Here is a 20,739-nt window from a genome sequence, read left to right as displayed (position 1 = left end):
GTTTGTAATTTCCCGACATTTATTATTTCTGTTTATAAATTCTTAGATTTATAATACTTTAGATCACGTACTTTATTTACCACCGTATAGAAAATTCTGCACATTTTCATTTGTAGTAGTTAAGTTCCTTCACTTGTAGCAGATCAATCTTTCTCACAATTAGTCTACTCTAAAAGCTTGATGGTGCAGAGAGGAAGAGGATAGCTAATGGTTTGAGTTCATTATATGTGTCAGTTACCATACAAGGAGCTGCAGATCTTTTATGTCTTAGAATCCTCACTTTCTCTATTAGGAGTATATTATCTCCATTTTACTGATGAGGAAACTGTGGTTCAGAGAGAGTAAGCAACTTGTCGAAAGACGCCAACCCAGTGAGTGGAAGAGCTGAGATTAAATGCGTGACTCCTAACTTCAACTTACAGGCCTTTAAAATTGCAAGCTTTTTATTGTGTTAGAGAAGGCATCACCACAATAGGGTGTCTCAAGCTCCTTCAAATACCTCCTACTTTCTCTAAAACAGTCCCAGTTCTAATAAAAATCCGTTTCACAAAGACCCGAAAGAAATTCATTTTCTTGTTCAGCAGTGCAATTTGATTCCTGATGCTGCTAGGAACCCTTAAGCAATCTAAACCTGAGGTATGACTTTCAGTGGTGGCAGGAATCATGGCCAGGTGACAAGACAATAAGGGCCCTGGAGCTCTGTGATGACTGCTTTTCTCACCCTGAGAGCAAACAGTGTGCTAAAGCGACAGAAGCCTCTGACATCATGGAGGGTCAAACTAGTCTCACCATCATGCTTTCATAGCACCTGGAGGATCTAACTCTTGATTCCAAAAAATAAACCAAATGATTTTTTGAGACACAGGAACCAACCATGTACTGGAATAAGGAGCTAAATATTTATTCTTTAACTTAAATATAAATACACATACCAAACATAAATGTTCTGTGAGTCTGATATAAATTTCCAAATCATTTCCTTACAGATATTTGAAAAAAACAATAATCCTTGCTAGGATAAAATTTTCTTTGGGTTGACATTCATTTTTATACATGTCTGATTATTGCCGGTCATCTCTTGAGGTCCCCATGCCATTTCTACTGTCTCGGAGACTTGCCCACTATTTTCAGAAAGGCCTTCAGCTTTGCTCAAAATTGTCTTTTAGTTCATCTGTTAAACACTCTGCTTCTGCCATTCTTTGTGCTCAACTCTGATGGTTCTTGTGTATCCCTTTCTGTTGCTCTCCTGCACTACAGTATAGAGGAGCCATTTTAAACTTCTTTTGTGGGAAAACTCTCTTCTCAATAGGGGTTTGGGCTGAAATTGATAGGTAACTAAGCAGACACATGGAGTTCTGTAACAAACATGAACATATTTTCCAATCCAACCGCTTACTGTGGAGCCACATTGGCCTAACCATGGCAAAAAGCTCAGAAATCAAATGCATTCTACTGTATAGGTTATTTGGTTGATAAAGGACTATGAAATTTTAAATGTTGGGTAAAGAGATTGGGGAGACTCTGGAGATATGAATGTGGGAAGTGAAAAGAGGAGGCTTTTCCTGTGCAGAAGTATGAATCCTGCACACTTACTATTCTATCCACTGACTAAATCTTCTGTGCACATTTTGATAACTCCTCCTAGCTTTATATTAAAAAAAAACTAAAGACATTGGAAACATTAATGACAAATATAATATCTCAATCGCCCACTCAACTGAAATAGTTAAAAGCAAGGATTTAAATTTAGATAAATATTGCCTGATTAACTAACAAGACCTAAATTATATTTTAGACAATTTTTAATGTAATTAAGAGGATTCTTACTGAATTTGCTTTCTGAGCATTGAGTGGGCAGAAGAGTCCTGACATACTCAGCTGAAATGGCCACCTGATGTTGATGAAAAATGAAGATCTAAGAAACACATCCCCAAAGAGTTATTTGATAAAAGTAAAGGATTCTTGCCTTTCCTAGTAGTTCCTACATTATAAAAATGATATGACCAGTAGTAGTTTAGTCAATAGTATTGTACCATGTTCTTTCATTGTTTTGACAAGTGTAAGATGTTAATATTAGGGGAAAATGGGTGAAAGGTATACCAGAACTGTATGCACTATCTTTGCAACTTTTCTATAAATCTAAAATTATTCCCAAATAAATGAGTTTTTTTTTTTTTTAATCTATGAGTAGGAACTATTCCTCACCCATATTGTCTACTCAAAGATTAAGCCTTTTGTTTAGGACTACAAGGTACTCTGGGATCTAGTTTCTGCTGCCTTTTCAGCCCCATCTCCCATCAGTGTCTGACTGCCCTTGTCTCCTCGTCAATACATGCTTATGCGTATTCTATGCCCTTCACTTTGTTGACATTTTAGATATGTCATCTCATTAAAAAATTTATATGAGCCTTATTATTAGCTACATTTTACAGATGAGGAAACTAAGGCTCAGAGAGATTAGGTAACTTGCTCAGTGCCTCATATATTCAATAAAGCATTAACATGTGCAAGTCTGTGTGACTTCAAATCCTAGATTCGGAACTGTCCATCTTGAAATGGTAATGAACCAGTACACCTTAAAGTTGAATTTTTTAAATGGCATATATTTTGTATGAAAGATTATTCTAGATAATAGTGATCTTTTACCATTTACACATATAACACTGGAATGAATTATCAAAGGACTGCTATCCAAACAATGAACCAAGACAGCCATTTGTTCTGGATGATTTAGGCATTTATTATTCTCAAATAGTATGTAGAACTAAAAGCTTTCTCAAGTCACTGTGCCACCATACACTCATCAGGTTCTTATTTTAAGATTATAGAATTGAAAGTGGTAAGTGGCAACATGTTTAAGTGAAAAGAGCTGAGTTCAAACCTGGGCTCTGCCCTTAATTTCTGACAGGCAGTTACCTTCTGTAGGCCTCACTCTCTTCATTTGTAGAATTAGAATAAGATCTTAAATGGATATGAGGGTTAAATGAGAACAGACAGGTGAAATGTTTAGGGAGAAATTGGCATCTGGGAGGCTGAATTAAGTTTGCACCTGAGCTAGATTCTGATATTGATCAGTCATGCTGGTTTCTTCTTCCCCTCAGTATTCCTACAATACAAGATACATAGCATTTTCTTTCCTAAATTTACCATGATGTATTGTCCCAAGGTGTAAAGACCTTGGGGAAAGCAAAATACCATTTCAAAATCACAGCATTGGTGTCGGGGAACCAATATTTTTGCAGCTCAAATGGATTACAGTTCTCTGTTTTTATCAAAACTGAAGAAGGATTTATCAGATCAGTTGGCCATTAAAACTACTTTCTTATGTTCATCACGTGGTTTTTGGCAAATAATTCAGAATGAGTTCAAAGAATTTACTGTCACTGTAATAACAGAACTTCTAGCTCATCTCTTTATTTATGTAAACAGTATTTCATAGTCCTTATATTTATAAAATTTAAAAATAGGAAAAAAGGTGATACATAAATATTTTGCTAACGTAAATCTCAATCCTAACATTAAGTAATATTTAGCGTCGGGCTCATGATTAATAAGAGGAAAAAAACTTCATCCATCTTACAAAAAATTAACATTTCCAATAAATTATTCTTTTATACGTGTAATAATTATCTTTCATAATTTATAATATATTTATGATGTTCTGATAAATTTAATACTAAAATATTTATAAGAATAACTCAAACCTGGATAATTTTTAATCACAAAAAAAACACAATCTGCATTTTTTGTTGTTTTAGAGACATAAAATAGATTAAAAATAAAAATATACTACATTAAGATAAAATTTTGTGAAAGATGTAGAATGGAAATACAAACTCAAGAAGAAATGGAGCAATGTTAATTTTATGGATATTAATAAAAATTTGTAATTGTATTTTTAAATGGCTCAATGCTGTATGTCAAATCACTATAGTTTTTAGATTTCACTGATTACATTTAAATCAATGATGTTCTGGTTTATTTTAAAATATAAATAAAATATAACAGAAATTACATCCTTTGTAACTATTCAAACTTATAATTAAATATTTCAGAGAACAACATAAAAGTGTTCAAAGATGTGCATGTATGTATCATGTGAGTGTGAGTGTATGTAATTCTTTTAGGGTATATGTGACCAAGAGTTTGAAGACAAATGAGATAGTGTTAGGTTGGTGCAGTATGTTGGTTTTAAGTAAACTAATTCTGGGGCAATTTGGAAGAGTAAAGATTCATGAGCCAATATGATAAGGACCCTGAGGCTAGAAACTGAATCCAACTTACTTGCTTTTATATCCCTTGAATAATGCCTAGCACATAGTAGGTACTCAATAAATAAGTCTTGAATGAATGAACAATTTATAGCAGAGTCCAAGTTAATCCAAGTTAATTATGAGTCAAAGGACATAGTTCTCCTACATATTTCTCTGCTGATTTTCTTCTTCCAAAGAAATTAAAACTTTAGCTAAACTTCACAACCATGGTATAGCCTGCTTTTTCAACTCTTCTTTTGCAAGGCATTCACATTTACCTTTTTAAGTGTATGCTATAATAGTAACAGATGAGTCTTGCACTGTGAGCATAATAACTTTTGGATTAATTCACTATAAACTTTTCTTCCTGAAAGCAATTCTGTTCCTCCTTGGTTGTTTTCTCAATTTATCTTAATTAGCACCTAAAGTTTCCAGGTGCATAGCAACTATATGTATATTATGCAACAAATGAGCCACATCTTCATTCTCTTAACGGTAAGAAAGTTACTTCCCTAAACTTAAACAAAGTTCACAAAACCCAACTAAATGAAGTTCACTTTACACTTGTAAGACAGACTTTTTTTAATGTAAAGGGTTTAAAATCTATGTTTAAGACTGTTTATTGAAAGCACTAAGAGAAACGAAGGCTAAGATCTGAATTGCAGTACTACTGGAAACACCTAAAGACAGCCTCTAGGCACTTTAGGGCATAACATCTCAAAGAAACATTCCATTTTATTTCTTTAGATCAGGCACTTGCCTGATGATATCATGATGATATCATGAAAAGAAAATTTTTTATTTATTTCTAAGATTTTCTCTCAAACTGCCATTTTAACAATTTGACTCATTTTCTTTCTGATTGCATGATTATTTGTAACTTAACATCTGGTATTCAATTTGACTCAATTCAACTTAATTATTGAGTGCTTTTGACACTAGGCCCTGTCTAAGGATTAAGTTAGCAAAGAGTCATAAATGCTTCCCTCCAGGAAGAAGATCTGCTATCCCACTCTCACCCTCAATTCTCTTAGCCTCACATGTTTTTAACCAGCCTCACCTGGTTGCTGTGTCATCATTTTCCTGGAAATTACTTTCTGACTATTCACAAGCCCACAGCTTCCAAAGGTTAAGTGCCCCATCTTATGTCACCACAGCAAGACAGGACTCATTTTATTTATTTGTGTATCCCCAGACTCTGGCAAATTGTAAGTACATAATAAACATCCTCTAAATTATTTCATTTTAATAATGATTGTGAGAGTGGGTAAAATAATAGGTGAATGTCCAAAGCATAAACTAAGGCAGTTCTCTAAGATAATTTAAGATAATTAAAGCTATAACTCATTTTATCAGGGGAACTTTATAGCTCTCAGTCAAACCCTACCTCACCAGCCCTTGGATCTGGATCTCAAGGAAACTAATGCACACTTGGGACAATGGTTTTAATAAACAAAGCCATCTGATACAAAGTAAATTCAACTTCTAACCTTAATCAAATTCTAATCATAGTAAGAACACCAACAGAGTGTTCTCCTGCTTTATATAGTGCTTTAATTCAGCAGTTTTCAAAGAATGGCCATGGACCTCTGGGGGCTCCTGAAGACTCAGAGGATCCACAATATTGAAATTATTTTCATAATATTACTAAGTGTTTTTCCACTATATGGACACTTGCATTGATGGTACAAAACCAGTGGTTGGTAAAACTGCTAGGGCATTAATATGAATCAAGACAGTAGAAGAAACTGGAAAAGTCTGGTTTTTCTGCCACCATATACTTGTAATAAAAATTTTAAAGAAAATTCCAGTTTTATTCATATCAACCCTCCTTTTCAAAACACATCTTTTAAATATTCTGTATAATGAAATGGCAGGTACTCATAAGGCACTTTGCTGCATACCGAAGTAGGGTAGTTTTCTCTGGGAACAGCACCTGTGAGATTGAATTGTGAGATGAACTAGCCACTTTTTTCATGGCAGTGCAACTTTATTTGAAAGAATGACCAATATACAAATGATGGTTATTCAGACTTGGATATTGGTATTTTCTCCAAGTTTAACAAAGTGACTCTATCATTTCAAAGAAAACAATTGACCATATTTTATGCCAATAATAAAACTTGAGATTAAAAGAAAAAAATAAATTTGGAAAACTTTTATCCACTGCTAAGAACTTAACAATTTCTCAATACTTAAATACTATTCTAATGAGATCAATGGTGATATTAACAAATGAGATATCTGAACATATATAACAAAATATGTCAACACTTGGAAAATCTCCACAACTCAGCGAACAAATATTTTCCAAATGATGAATGGATGGAGTTACAAAAGCACACAAGGATAAATATTCATTCAAAGTACAAAACTGGCCAATGGATTTAATGTCAAAGAGCACAAAACTTTCATTGCTATGCCTATCAGATGCTATATTGCAACTAACCTTTTAGAAGCTGCCATTTGTATCCTTTCATTATAGAAAACTTGTTGTCTAAATTCAGATTTATAGAATTAGTAAAAATCATTTGCCTTTGGTGTGAATTCATAATACACAATGAAGAATATAAAGATAGTTTTTGCTTTATTTCTTTAAAAATCTATGGCTAAAGATATTAAGATCTACTCTATCTACAGTAAGCAAGACAGAGTGGTATTCATGGAGGGATAGACGCATAGGTCAATGAAACAGAATACTCAGAAACAGAGCTACACAAATACGTCCAACAAATTTTTGACAGAAAGGCAAAGGCAATTCAATGGAGGAAGGATGGTCTTTTTGACAAATGATGCTGGAGTAAGTAGACATACATAAGCATAAAAATGAACCTCAACCTAAACGTCATTCCTTATTCTGAAACTAATTCAATAGATAAGAGGCTTACAAGCGAAACACAAAACTATAAAACTTTTAGGCAACAAACCACAAACATAGGAGAAAACCTTCGTTATCTAGGGCTAGACAAAGAGCTCTTAGACTTGACACCAAACAAATGATCCATAAAATGAAAATTGATAAATAGGATTTCATCAAAATGAAAAGCTTTTGTTTTGTAAAAGCCCATGTGAAGGAAATAAAGAGAAAATCTATGGACCGGGAGAAAGTATTTGCAAACCATACCTGACAAAGGACTAGTATCTATAATACATACAGAGTTTTCAAAACTGAATGGTAAAAAATAATAATAATAATGCAATTAGAAAATGGGCAAAGGAATTTCACTGAAAAGCATATACAGATGAAAAGGTGCTCAGTACCATTAGTTACAGGGAAATGTAAATTCAAACCATAATGTGTTATCACTACACAACTATCAGGATGTCTAAAATAAAAAATAACAACCCCAATCATTCATACATTGCTAGTGGGAATTTGAAATGATAGCTTTGCACGATGTTACCATTGGTGGAAACGGTGGAAAGGATACAGGATTTTTGTTTGTATTATTTTTTACAATGGCATGTGAATTAATATTTATCACAAAATAAAGAGCTTAATTTTTTAAATCTATGGGGAAGTAATACTCTTCAAAAATATGGCAAGGTCATAAAAACAAGGAAATACTGAGAAACGTCAAACACAGGAGGTATCAACACTCCTAAACCCTAGTAAATGCAACATAATATCCTGAATTGGATCCTCAAATGGGGAAAAGAAAAGGCATTTGTGGAAAAACAGTTGCAATCCAAATAAAGACTGTCATTTAGTTAACAATATTAAACCAAGTAAATTTCTTACTTTTGACAAATCTACCAGGAATATGTAAAATGTTAACATTAGGGGAGGCTGGGTAAAGGGTATGTGGGAACCATCTTTGCATCTATTCTACAAAATTAAAATTATCCCCCAAAAAGAGTTTAACAAAAATCTATGGTTAAGAGTTGTCCCCTATTTGGGGTCTTCTATGTTTCCATACAAATTGTAAATTTTTTTATTCTAATTCTGTGAAAAATGCTGTTGGTAATATGATAGGGATTGCATTGAATCTGTAGATTGCCTTGGGTAGTAGAGTCATTTTGACAATATTGATTCTTCCAATCCAATAACATGGTATATCTCTCCATCTGTTTGTGTCATCTTTGATTTCTTTCATCAGTATCTTACAGTTTTCTGAGTATAGGACTTTTGCCTCCTTAGGTAGGTTTATTCCTAGATATTTCATTCTTTTTGATATGATGGTAAATGAGATTGTTTCCTTAATTTCTCTTTCTGATCTTTCACTGTTAGTGTATGGGAATGCAAGAGATTTCTGTATATTAATTTTGTATCCTGCAACTTTACCAAATTCATTATGAGCTCTATTAGTTTTCTGGCAGCATCTTTAGGATTTTCTATATATAATATCATGTCATCTGCAAACAGTGACAGTTTTACTTCTTCTTTTCCAATGTGGATTCCATTTATTTTTCTTTGATTACCATGGCTAGGACTTCTGAAACTATGTTGAATAAAGGTGGAGAGAATAGATATCCTTATCTTGTTCCTGATCTTAGAGGAAATGTTTTCAGACTGTCAGCATTGGGAATGATGTTTACTGTGGGTTTGTCATATACAACCTTTATTATATTGAGGTATGTTCCCTATATGCCCATTTTCTGTAGAGTTTTTTTACTCACAAATATCCAAAGCAATCTTGAGAAAGAAAAATGGAGCTGGAGGAATCAGGTGACCTTCAGACTATACTACAAAGCTACAGTAATCAAAACAGTATGGTACTGGCACAAAAACAGAAATATAGATCAATGGAGCAGGATAGAAAGTCCAAAGATAAACCCACAGACCTATGGTCACCTAGTCTATGACAAAGGGGGCAAGAATATACAATGGATAAAAGACAGTTTCTTCAATAAGTGGTACTGGGAAAACTGGACAGCTACATGCAAAAGAATGAAATCAGAACATTCTTTAACACCATACACAAAAGTAAACTCAAAATGGATTAAAGACCTAAATGTAAGACTGGATACTATAAAACTCTTAGAGGAAAACATAGGCACAAAACTCTTTGATATAAATCGCAGCAAGCTTTTTTTGATTCACCTCCTAGAGTAATGACAATAAAAACAAACACAAACAAATGGGACCTAATTAAACTTAAAAGCTTTTGCACAGCAATGGAAACCATAAACAAAATGAAAAGACAACCCTCAGAATGGGGGAAAATATTTGCAAATGAAGCAACCAACAAGGGATTAATCTCCAAAATATACAAACAGATCATGCAGCTCAATATCAAAAAAAAACAAACAACCCAATCAAAACATGGGCAGAAGACCTAAATAAACATTTCTACAAAGAAGACATACAGATGGTCAAGAAACACATGAAAAGATGCTCAACATCACTAATTATTAGAGAAATGCAAATCAAAAGTGCAATGAGGTATCACCTCACACTGGTCAGAATGGCCATCATCAAAAAATCTACAAATAATAAATGCTGGAGGGGCTTCCCTGGTGGCACAGTGGTTGAGAGTCCACCTGCTGAGGCAGGGGACACGGGTTCGTGCCCCAGTCCAGGAAGATCCCACATGCTGCAGAACGGCTGGGCCCATGAGCCATGGCCGCTGAGCCTGCGCATCCAGAGCCTGTGCTCCACAACGGGAGAGGCCACAACAGTGAGAGGCCCATGTACTGCAAAATATATATATAAATAAATAAATGCTGGAGAGGGTGTGGAGAAAAGGGAACCCTCTTACACTGTTGGTGGGAATGTAAATTGGTACAGCCACTATGGAGAACAGTATGGAGGTTCCTTAAAAAACTAAAAATAGAGCTACTGTATGATCCAGCAATCCCACTCCTAGGTAAATATTCAGAGAAAACCATAATTTGAAAAGATACATGTACCCCAATGTTCACTACAGCACTATTTACAATAGCCAGGACATGGAAGCAACATAAAGTCCATCAGTGGAGGAATGGATAAAGAAGATGTGGTACATATATACAATGGAATATTACTCAGCCATAAAAAAGAATTAAATAATTCCATTTGCAGTGACATGAATGGACCTAGAGATTGTCATACCGAGTGAAGTCAGACAGAGAAAGACAAATATCATATGACATCGCTTATATGTGGAATCTAAAAAAAATGGTACAAATGAACCTATTTGCAAATGAGAAATAGAGTCACAGATTTAGAAAACAAACTTATTCTTACCAAGGAGGAAAGAGGGGGAGGGATAAGTTGGGTGATAGGGATTGATGTATACAAAATACTACACATAAAATAGATAACTAGTAAGAACCTACTGTATAGCACAGGGAACTCTATAATGACCTATATGGGAAAAGAATCTAAAAAAGAGTGGATATATGTATATGTATAACCAATTCACTTTGTTGTACAGCAGAAATTAGCACAACATTGTAAATCAACTATACACCAATAAAAATTAATTAAAAATAAAAAAGAGTTGTCCCCTACCCATTGTTTCTAGTCAAATACTAAGTATTTTATCTAGGCATACAAGGTACTCTGTAATTTAGCACCTGTCTCTCTTCCAAACTCATCTCCAGCAGTTGGTTTGCTGCCCTTGAACCTTTATCAGTACAGAATGCCTTGCAATTCCTCAAATGTGTTTTGCTGGGTCAACCCTTTCAGGCCTTTATACAGACTAGTCACTCTGTCAAGAGCGATCTTCTGTTCTTCTTGTTCTTTACACTTGATAAAACCTAGTTACCTTTAAACACCCAGCTCAGACAAAATCTTTTTCATAAATTAGTCCTTGACCATGTTCACAGCAGTGCTGATGACTCTTTAGCTTCTTTACCTTACACAGAAACAATACTATACTCTTACATTCCTAATGATTTGTTACCATGGTTTACTTCTCCACAAAAATGTGATGAAGCAGTTAAGTAGTATAGGGGGAAAAGCATAGGCTCTGGATTAAAATACACCTAGATTTGAGTTTCTCCTTCACACATATTTTAACTCTGTCACCTGAGGTATGACACTTGACTCTGAGTCGCCATTTCTTCTTCTATTAAAAAAAAGGACTATTATCCTTACTTTATAGATTTGCTGTGAAATTAAATGAGAGAAAATACTTAAAGCGCCTGTAAGATGCCTGACACAAAAATTCAATTATATTACTATTAATTTCTATTGTTACTTTTAAATTATTTTCACTATTATATATTTTTATAATGTCTAAGTGTTGCTAGGAAAATAATTTTGACATTGTACATCCTCTGAAAGGGTCTTCAGGACCCCTCCAGGTGTCCATGACCATTCTATAAAATAGGAAATTATATAAAAGAAGAAAGCACTCTGTTGGTGTTCTTGGTGTGATTAGGATTTGATTAGGATTAGAATTTGAATTTACGTTATGTCATAAGGCTTTGTTTATTACTCCAGTGTCCCAGGTGTACATTAGGTTCCATAGGAGCGAGATAAAAGGACTGGCAAGGTAGTGTTCAACTGAGAGCCATGAAGCTCCCCAGCTTCAATGAGTTATGACTTAAGTTATCTTAATTATCCTGGGAAATGCTTCACCAATAACTTGCCTCTTAATAATACTCAGAACATTGACTTATCTTTTCATTTATTCCCATAACCATTATTAAAATTAAATCATTTAAAGGATGTTTATTATGTATCTATAACTTGCCAGACTATGGAGGTAGAGAAATGAACAAAACTAATCCTGTCTAGATGTAGAGCACCTAAACTTTGAGATTTGTGGGTATGAGGATAGTCAAAATTTCCCAGAAAAATGATGACACTACAATCAAGATTTTAAAAACTTGGAGAGATTTGAGAGTGTGAGTGGAATGACAGGCCTTTAAGCAGAGAGAATAGGAAACAACAGACACCTACATGGGAAAGGACCTAAAACAGGAGAACCAAGAAATGGTTGGACAGAGCAAAGGCTATGTATGAACATGTGACTTAAAATAAGGCCAGGGAAGTATATAGTGCAAAGTATGGAAGGGGTGTGTAGGCTACATGTCGTAAAAGATGTTTAATGCATTACTATTGTAGGACATAGTTCAGACAGAGATGATTTAACCTCAGGACTGGCTTAGTTTAAAACTATGATGGCTACTGAAATATCAAGATAAACAGGGTACAAATCATTTGGCATTTTCTAAACACAGTTCTCATTTCTAATAATATGATTGAAAAACAGTTTATAAGCTGTACCAATATGGGAAGGGTACCCAGCAAGTCCTAGATCTTGAAATTCCAAATGATAAAACATGTACAAATGCACGAGTTATCATAAACTGGAGCCTTGGGCATGGAATTGGGAGAAAATATATGATTGCTTTCTTCACCTGAATTTCTTCATCCAGAGATATTCTAGAAACTGACATCTACCTCAGACATGGTCTTTAAAACCAAAGACAGAAAAAACAAAAACAAACCTCACAGATCAGAGGGAAAATCATATGTAGTTGTTAGTAGAGTAAATATACACTTGTTGAGAACTTATAGCCTCACATTTTTCAGGGAAATTTTAATTATCATTCAATTTATTAGCTTCACAGCTCAATTCAGCACGAAAAACCCTGTGGGCGAGTCTTACTACAAAATGGCCTATTTTCTATGCACAAAATTTGATTACAGCTATGTCTTTGTCTCTGAAGTCCAAGAGAAAAGCTATCTCCATTTGGAAAAAATACTCCATCTTCAAAAACAAAAAGAAAAATGCTGATGAACTTCCAAAGGACTCCTTTGAGCACCTCTGAAGAGACAAAATGATGGTACTTGGTGCACCTGGGCTTCATAAACCACTCAGGATAGCTCAAGTTGAAACGACACACCCTTAACACACACAAACACACATAGACACATACGCTCAAACATCGCGTGTGACTGGAACTAATTACTGAACAAAAGTGAATGGTAATGGATTCAAAATGCCATAAACAGGTGCTAACTCTCTATTTCTCTTTGTACTTGAAGACAAAAATAATAAAAGGAAACCTCTACCTTTTTCAAAAATCTGAATCTTCCCCCTTATCTTTCCTCACTTGCTCTATTTGTCTATTTCAAGCTATCTGGGGCGTGTCTGACACATAACAGAAGCTGTATCAGGACAGGGGCTATATTGGGATATGTGGAATGTCAAAACCTGAGAGAGTGGTCACAGGCTACACAAGAAAGTAATGATGCTAGAAGCCAGGAAAGAATACACATGGTACCAAACCAAAGGGTGCCAGAGACAGATATTAAAGCTGGGGTCTGAAGCCAAGAGTCAGGGCCAGGATGAAGGAAACAAATGCTACTGAGATGGAAGCACAGGACAGTGGGAAGAAGGGTAAGTGTTAGAATCTAGTGGAACTGTCCAGTAGAGTTGCTATGGTTTAAACACTGCATTTATGAATGAGTGGTGTATGGCTTAAAGTTGTGACTTGCAACTTCATTGACCCATGTAAGAAATATATTTTACATCATGTCCATGGTGTGTTTCTGTGTGCATGCACGTGTCCATGGTGTGTGTGTGTGTGTGTGTATAGAACAAAAAATTATGAAATATATTTATTTTTACTACATTTAATGAACTCTGATACCTCTATGCTGTTCTATTCTATACTTTTTTGGTTCATTAAAAAATTCTGCTTTTGTTCATAAAATAGTTTCCAAACCCACTAATGGGCTTCACCTAGCATATCCACTGGCTAAAAGAAATAAAAGCAAATTGAATATCCAAATGTAGGAAAGAAACGTGGTTTTCAAGAGGAAAAAGAGGAAATATAGTAGATGAAGGATATATTATTATATTTGTATATTCTTTTAGAATGTAAAATTTTAAATTGGCCTTAGGGATATTCTAATTACAGCCTTGATTTGACAGATGAAAAAAGTCACCAAATGAAGTCAATTGTCCAAGTTCTCATGGACAGAACTGTATGGCAGAGCTGTATTTAAAACTCAAACTGACTGTCTTCTGGGACTCTTTCCACTTTAGGTATATATGCATGTTTGTCTAAGAAGTTTCAAAGAGAAGCAAGGAAGGATGAATTGGAATTACATTTAAAAGGCCACAGAATTCCAAGTTAAAGCATGCTGAACTCAATCTTGTGTGTAATAGCAAGGCATTAAACAGTTATTTTCAGGGAAATCATATGAAAATTTTTGTGTTTATAAGATACATGTGGCAATTTCATGTGGGTGGACTGATAGAGCAATGAGACAGAAAGACCAATTAGGCAATTATAGTATTCCAGGAACAAAAGATTAGGGACCTGGGTTACACTGATTGACAGACGTAGAACGGTAAGGGAAAACAATGATGACAGAGCATCATGAAGAAAGAATCTGCAAAACTTGGTTGGTAATGAGGTACAAAGGCTGAGGGAGAGCATAGAATTAGTTCTGACTGATATTTCAAGTTTTGATGGCAGGGATAAAGTGGTATCTTTGACATTAAAGTTGGAATCAGGAAAAGAAACATGTTTTTAATAAAGAAATGATTGGTTAAGCCTTAAGATGTGCAGATTTAGGGGTGATGATAGATATCTAGTGTATATGCCATTTTAACAGCTTTCTTGAGTTACAATTGATAGAAAAATACTTTAAAGTATATAATATTTTATACACTTTTAAAATAAAAGTGTAAAACAGTAAAGTGTAAAATATTTAAAGTGTATAATTTGATGAGTTTGGGCATATACAAAACCTGTGATACCATTGCCACAGTCAGTGTAATGGACATACCCAATACCTCCCAGAGTTTCCTTGTGTCCCTTTTGTTTTTGTCTGTTTATTGCAGTAAGAGCACTTAACATGAGACCTACCATTTTAACAAAATTTGAAGTACACAATATAGTATTGTTAGCTACAGGTATCATGTTGTACAGCAGATTGCAGAATTTATTCATCTTGCATAACTGAAACTTTATACCCACTGAACAACAACTCCCCATTTCTTCCAACCCCAAGCCCTTGGAAACCACTCACAGAAGCAGAAATTCTCTGCTTCTGTGAGTCTGACTATTTTAGATACACCACATAAGTAGAATTATGCAGTATTTGTCCTTCTGTGACTTAGATCATGTCCTCCAGGTTTATCCATGTTTTCATAATGTATATGTCTTTTAAGTGAAAGCCTAGAAATAGCATGGGTTTGAACACTTAAGAGGCATTAAAATGAATAAGATCTCTTTGAGAATAAATGTTTTGAAACAAACCGAGCACACCAACTGAACCAGGGCAAACACTTGCAACCAGAGTTCAAAGGCAGGGCCTATATGATCAGAGAGGTTCAGATTATTTAATTACCTTTTTTCAAGCACCTAATATATCCTAGAGATTATACTAAATACTAGGGCCAAAAAATAGTGAAGGATGAAGTAGAGTATCAGAAATAACAGAATAATGTTTCATAGCCACTACATAAAGGAAGGGTTTCAAGAAGAGAATTAGCACACAAATTTAAAAGTTTCAGATGGTGCCTTCCCATAGATCATATAATTTATTGTCTTACCAGTTATGAGAACACAAATCTCAATTCTTAATTTCGCCCATTTTCATCTTCCCAGTCAAATGAGATTCTTCACTTTACACATGAACTTGTATAGCATTACAAAGATTTATATTTTCCTAAATGATTCAAACTGTCAAAATTTTCAAAACCAAGTCCCAACTTTTGCTTCTGGAAAAATGGAACAGATGCACTTTTTCTTACTTATCTCACTAGATAAAACTAAAACCTTAGGAATCATATAAAAAACAAATATAAAAAAGCACCTTAAAAGTAGAGAGAGGAAGAAAGATTTGCTGTGGACATCAGGACTTAAGGAAGAACATGGTGGTGAGTTCCCTGGGTTTTCTTTTTGCCTCATGTATCCCAGATTTGGATCTGAAGAAGGTGGAAACCTAGAAATGCCAGTGGGCACAGTCAAAAAAGCCTTAACAAAAGCCTTCTCTCTCTAGCCCTTGAACCAGAAAAGGGGTAGTCTGACAAAACAGAAAAATTTTAGATGATAATCACTCTATTCCATCCAAAAATCTACAGCAAAAACTGCTCCCCACTCCCCCACCTACGCTAGCAAAGGCCATGTGAAAGACTCCACCCTTGCCAAGCTGTAAGGAGGCACCTAATCCCCCTGTCATTCATGTCATTGGAGTGGAGTCCTGGAAAGAGACAAGAAAGAGAGTGGAGCAGAAAAAGTATTGAAACAGATAATGGTTTAAAACTTCCCAAATTTGGCAAGAAACTAAGTGTACAGATTCAAGAAGCCTACACATCAAAAAGAGATTCATGGTCTCCATTAACAGGAAACCTCATTGGAGCAAACTCCAAACATTATAAAGCTAATGACATTCATTTCAATGAAACCTGGAAAATAAAGACAAAAACTCTTAAAAGCTAAAAGGGCAACTCACCTAAGAAGAAAAAGTAATCTGATCAGTAGATTTCTTATCAGAAACCAAGGAGGCCAGAAAGAAGTAAAAAAATATTTTTCAAGGGCTGAAAGAAAAGAACTCTGAACCCAAAACAAAGAAAATTATGAGAGAGAGGGCAGAACATTATATAATAATAAAGAGGGCAATCCAATCCTAAATACATATGCAACGAACAGTAAAGCTACTAATTATGTAAAGCAAGAACTGACAGAATTGAAAGGAGAATTTGACATATCCACAATTTTAGTAGGAGACTTCAACACCCCTCTCTGAGCAATTGATAAAGCAACCAGACAGAAAAGCAGTAAGGATAGAGAAGAAATTAACAACACCATCAGTGAACATATCAAGCATCTAATAAACATTTATAAAACATTCCACTCAACAACAGCAGAATAAACTTTTCTTTTTTCAAGTGCCTTTGGAACATATACCAGGATAGACCTTATTCTGGTCCATAAAACAAACCTCAACAAACATAAAGGACTTGAAATCATGCACAGTTTATTATTTGATTATAAAGAAATCAAGCTAGAAATCAGTAACAGAAAGAAAACAGGAAAACCTTCAAACACTTAGACACCAAATAACACACTTTTAAATAATCTAAGGGCCAAAAAGCAGTCTAAAGAGAAATTAAAAATACATTGAAAAATCAAATAGAAAATACAGAAAATCAAAATTTGTGGGACACAGCTAATGGAGTGCTGAGAAATGTATAGCACTTAAATGCTTACATTAGAAAAGCAGAAAAGTCTCAAATCAATCATGTAAACCCCTACGTTAAGAAGAAAGAGAAGTATAAAGTAAATCCAAAGCAAGCAAAAAGAATAATAAAATAACAGCAAAAATCAATGAAATTGAAAACAGAAAAATTGAGACAATCAATGCAACAAAGAACTAGTTCTTTTAAAATAATCAATAAAATTGACAAATCTCTAAGAAGGCTGATAAAAAGAGATGATGCAAATTATCAATACCATAAATGACATATGGGATATAAACACAAAACCTGAATACATCAAAAGGGTCATAAAGGAATACTATGAAAAACTTTATAAACATAAATTTAACAACTTAGATGAAATGAATCAATTCCTCAAAAAAACACAAAAAAACCACAACTCAACCAACTGGAGGTAGATAATTTGAATACTCTATTAAAGACATTGAAGACATAATTTAAATTTTCAAAAAAAGAAATCTTCAGGTTCAGATGGTTTCATTAAAGAATTCTACCAAACATTTAAGGAAGAATTAAAACACAGTCGACACAATTTCTTCCAGAAAAGAGATGAGGAGGAAACCCTTCCCAATTTGCTTTATGAATCTGGTAATCTATGAATCTGTGATACTCAAGCCAGAGAAAGTATTCCTCTGATACCAAAACCAGTGCCAAAATTAAAAAGAAAAGAAAAAAAAACCCACTAAAGACTAATATCCCTCATAAATATACATAAAAAATGTTTAAACAAAATATTAGCATATAGAGTTCAGCAATATATAAAAAGAATTAAAGACCATGACCAAATGGTGTTTATTCCAGGGATGCAAAGCTGGTACAGTATTTGAAAATCAATCAATGTAATATGCCATATGACATGATTATATCAATCAGTGCAGAAAGATCATTTGGCAAAATTCAACATTTCATTAAAAAAAAAAAACTCTGGAATACAGGAATACAGGGGAATTTCTTCATCTTGATAAAGAGCATCTACAAAAAAAAACGGCTAATGTTATACTTAATGGTGAAAGACTGAATGCTTTCCTCTAAGACTGGGCACAAAGCAAAATGTCCAATCTTCCCATTCTTACTCAACATAGAGTTAATGCTCTAACCAATGCAATAGGCAATAAAAAGTAAATAAAAGGTAGAAAGATTGAAAAGGAATAAATAAAATTATTTCTATTTGAAGATGACATGATTGTCTAAATAGAAAATCCCAAGGAATCTAAAAGCATATGCCTAAATATTAAGTGCATTTAGCAAGGCTACAGGATATAACATAAACATAAAAAATCAATTGGATTTTTATATACTAGCAACGAACATGTGGATACAAAAAGTAAAAATGTTATATCATTTATAATCACCCAAAAATGATGTACTTAGGTATATATCTAACAAAACGTACAAATTTTTGTAGATGCAGGCAAGATAATTCTAAAATTTATATTGAAAAGTAAAGAAACTAGAATAGCTAAAACAATTTTGGAGAGGAAGAATAAAGTCATTCTACCTGGTTTCAAGATCTATTATACAGTTACAGTAATCAACAATGTTTGGTACTGGCAGAGGGATAAACCCATAGATCAATGGAACAGAAAAGAACTCAGAAATAAACCCACACAAACACAAATATGCCAACTGATTTATGAGAAAGGGGTAGAGTAATTAAATGAAGGAAACAGAGCTTTTTCAACAAATGATGCTGGAGTAAGTCACCCATAGGCCAAAAAGAAGGAGGAGGAGGAGGGGCAAGAGGAAGAACTTCCATCTAAACCCCACACCTCGCACAAAAATAATTCAAGGTAGATCATGAAGTTAAAGTAAAACCTAAGGGCTCCCCTGGTGGCGCAGTGGTTGAGAGTCCGCCTGCCGGTGCAGGGGATGTGGGTTCGTGCCCCAGTCTGGGAAGATCCCACGTGCCATGGAGCAGCTGGGCCCATGAGCCATGGCCGCTGAGCCTGCGCGTCCGGAGACTGTGCTCCGCAACGGGAGAGGCCACAAGAGTGAGAGGCCTGTGTACCGCAAAAAAATAATAATAAATAAATAAAGTATAAAGTAAAACCTGAAACTACAAACATTTTAGAAAAAAATAGGAAAATTTTTTCATGCCTAGTATTAGGCAAAAAGTGCTTAAATTTGAAATGGAAAGCATTAAAGGAAACATTGCTAAATGGGACTTCATCAAATTAAAAACTTCTCTTCACAAGACCCTATTAAAAGGGTTTTTTAAAAAGGACAGCTATAGCCTGGAGAAAATATTTGTAAACCACACAGCCAACAAAAGAATACTATCTAGAAGATATAAAGGACTCTCGAAACTCAACAGTCTAAATAAACAACTAAATATTCCAGTTAGAATATGGGTAAAAGTCCTGCTGAGGCATTTCACTGAAGAGGATATACTGATAATAAGCATATGAAAAGATATTCAACATCAACAGCCATCAGGGAAATGCTTATTAAACATTAAGACATTACTACACACTTCACAGAGTGGCTAAAATGGAAAAAAAAATGAATAATGACACAATTAATTATTTATATGTTACTAGCAGGAATGTAAAATGGTACAGCCACTCTGGAAAACAGTTTGGAGGTTTCTTGGGGGAAAAAAAGACTAAACTAAACTTTCCATTATCATACAAACCAGCAATTGCACCTCTGGGCATTTATCCTAGAGAAATGAAAACTTATGTTGACACAAAAACCTGTACTGGAACGTTTGTAGCAGTTTTACTAGTCATGGCCAAAAACTGGAATCAGATCAGATGTCCTTCAATGGGTGAAGAGTTAAAGGAAGTTGATATACCTATACCATGGAATCCTGCCATCAATAGAAAGGAACACTCTATGACACATCCAACAACATATATAAATCCCCAGAGAATTATGCTAAGTGAAAAAAAAAAAAAAGCCAATCCCAAAGGATCACATATTGTATGGTTCTATTTATATAACATTCTTGAAAGGACAAAATTACAGAAATGGAGAACGGATTAGCGGTTGCCAGGGGCCAGGAGGTGAAAGTGGGAAGGTAGATGCTGCTAGAAAAATAACATGAGAGATTTTTGTGGTGGTGGAACTTCACTGTATCTTGACTGCATTAATAGCACTATTCTGGTGATATGTGCAAAACATCACAGTTGGAGGAAACTGCGTAAAGAGTACGGAAGTTCTCTCTGCTTATTTCTCACAACTGCATGTGAGTCTGCAATTATCCCAAAATTAAAAGTTTATATTACAAAGCCCCTAACATCAGCATCTGCTTTATTAAAAATAAATCATGCAAAGACTTTAAATAACAAAACATTAATCATAATAATGTCAACAAAACACAGTATATATTTTAGGAAGACTGTCGTTATTAAAACAAAAATGCC

At 34.4% G+C, this 20,739-nt stretch overlaps 1 protein-coding gene across 2 annotated transcripts in view; it reads right to left on the bottom strand.

Moving 5' to 3' along the window:
- GRM5 (glutamate metabotropic receptor 5) overlaps positions 1–20,739 on the bottom strand; it is a gene marked incomplete at its 5' end in the record, with an annotated part of 526,560 nt that overhangs the window by 455,198 nt on the left and 50,623 nt on the right. The window lies entirely within an intron of this gene.

The sequence above is a fragment of the Mesoplodon mirus genome, assembly GCF_964341445.2.
Source record: "Mesoplodon mirus genome assembly, chromosome: 7".
NCBI classification, from domain to species: Eukaryota; Metazoa; Chordata; class Mammalia; order Artiodactyla; family Ziphiidae; genus Mesoplodon; species Mesoplodon mirus.
Note: the sequence above shows the minus strand (reverse complement) of the source record. Positions and strands in the feature narration are given on the sequence as shown.